Source organism: Penaeus vannamei, chromosome 19, assembly GCF_042767895.1.
Source record: "Penaeus vannamei isolate JL-2024 chromosome 19, ASM4276789v1, whole genome shotgun sequence".
Lineage (NCBI taxonomy): Eukaryota > Metazoa > Arthropoda > Malacostraca > Decapoda > Penaeidae > Penaeus > Penaeus vannamei.
In genome coordinates this window covers 5,205,977-5,208,476 of record NC_091567.1, presented here as the reverse complement: position 1 = coordinate 5,208,476, position 2,500 = coordinate 5,205,977, and positions in this window count along the sequence as shown.

The window sequence follows — 2,500 nt, the reverse complement described above, 5'->3', positions numbered from 1 at the left end:
ACCGATTTCGATAAAGATGAATTGAAGCGATGAATATGATTGTCAATACGAATAGCTTTACGGAAATTGAATCCAGAGGTCAGTTGTTGTTATGAAGCAATATATCAGAAATAGTCAATCTATTGTTTTCAGTAAATTGATGAATAGCGAGGGTTTGGAAAGCGAAATTTTGGGAAGCAGATAGATTGCTGGAAAAGGATGGCCTGTGATTTTTTAGATTTGCACTAAATTATGTTTCTATTTAAGGGTTTTTTTGTGTGTTTGTTTTTGTTTGGGTGTGTGTGTGTGTGTGTGTGTGTATGTGTGCGCGCGCGTGTGTGTGTGTGTGTGTGTGTGTGTGTGTGTGTGTGTGTGTGTGTGTGTGTGTGTGTGTGTGTGTGTGTGTGTGTGTGTGTATGTGTGTGCCTGTGTGTGTGCGTGCGTGTTAGCATCCTGTCTATTTGGATCTATACGTACAATAATTATCATGAAAATATATTACACACAGATAGGCAAGCAGAGAGAGACAGACGCAGAAAGAGATATGGCCCGCCACTGACATCCTCCGGGAATGTGACAGTCTACCCTTTATCTCTCGCGTTTCCCGTTTTCTGTGACGCTCACCTAACGGGAATCGAAGCATGCACAGGGACTTGTCATTTAAACGGAATCATAACTTATCTCAATGATTTCTAATTACAAGGAAGCGGACAGACCCTCCTGAACACTTCCACGCGGTCGGGAGGGATTCTCATATATAATTAATTGCTTTTTAATTGCGTATCGCGTATGCTAATTCCATTCTCTACCCGTGGAACCAAGCGATCTGATAATCACCGTTTTATTTTATTATACGCAATTTACATCCTATGCATATTCAGACGAAGGAATCCACAGAGGAGGATAAATATCTGACTGAGTCCAAGATGCGTGTGGATATTGAAAGACAGTATCAAAGAGGAGGAAAGATTTGATCTTAGTGGCGACATCTCAGGCGTAAATAGAGATTATGATTTTAATGATTGCTCTATGATCTTAGTGACGACAGCTCAGCCGTTATTATGATTTTAATGATTGCTCTATGGCGCTTTATTGAAATAGAGATGAAGGGAAATTCGCACATGTCGGGGAACCATACCATCGCATGAAATAAAATCAGGTTTAGAATTATTTAAGTCTCCCCTTCGACCTTGAACCACTCTAAAAATAATAATAATAATACCAATAAATAAAAGCATTTCCAAACCTTAGCGAGAAAGCAGAATTTGAATTATTAGGACCGTAAGCTGACAGGGTGAAATGGAGAGTTCTATATATCATACTGACACCCTGTGCAAATTGCTTTACTTCAGTGATTTTTTTAAGCCAGTGTGTGGCATGCAAAGCGTGATGTGCATTCCCTTAGATTTGTGTTGCTTTTGCCTCTCTCTCTTTCTATCGTTCTGTCTGTTTGTGTGTCTTTCTTTCTATCTTTTTCTTCCTGTCTTTCTATGTCTTTCTTTATCTATTTATTTCCTGTCTTTCTATCTATATGTTTCTTTCTTTCTGTGTAGCTTTTTCTTTTTTCTTTCTGTCTTTCTTCCTTTGTACCTTTTTATCTGTCTATGTTTTCTTTTCTTTCCTTACTTTCTTTTTCTTCTTTCTTTCTACCTCTCTCTCTCTCTCTCTCTCTCTCTCTCTCTCTCTCTCTCTCTCTCTCTCTCTCTCTCTCTCTCTCTCTCTCTCCTTCTCTCTCCTTCTCTCTCTCCTTCTCTCTCTCTCTTCATTTCTCTTTCTTTCCTTCTCTTTATCTCTCTTTCTCTTTCTCTTCCTTTCCTTCTCTTTCCCCTCTTTCCCCCCAAACAAACAACCGAAACTAGCACAGCTGCATCACAAAACATCTTTCTGCATTTCAAAGGCTACATCAGCTGGGACGGCCGTCGGCAGATGAACGTGTTGCTGACATGTTCACGGACTGCAAATCTGCCTCTCTGCTTCCACTATCCTGTGGCACGCGTATGACTATCTCCATTATTATAAATACATCCTACACACAGCCTTCTTTGTCAGTTATGATTCAGCGACAAGGATTATAAAGGAACAAAGGACTTCTTGATGGAAAGCAACACCTGATATCCTTTGATCTAAAATTAATTTGGTAATGAATATGGAAATCATTTGAAGAAAGGGGGATGCTAATAGCGAAAGGATGTTGAATATTGTTTTTTGTTTTTTTCTTGATGTTCAAGGCATTTCCATCTCGTGTCTTATATTTCTCAACGAAGCAGACATTACATTATTTTTTTTTTTTTACTCAATGGAACGCTCCACTGGGTGTGTAAAGCATATATGTTAATGTGCTTCATCGCAAAGGGTTCCTTGTAGACCTTAAGACTTGCCTTAACTCCGGGATCGTCTTCCGGAAATTTGAAATCAAGTCAATTTTCCGGGATGGACCAAACGCCAGACAAATGTATAATTTTCAAGTGGTTTAAGTGAACTGATCTTATTTGTCTTTATTATTTATTATTTGAGGATAGTT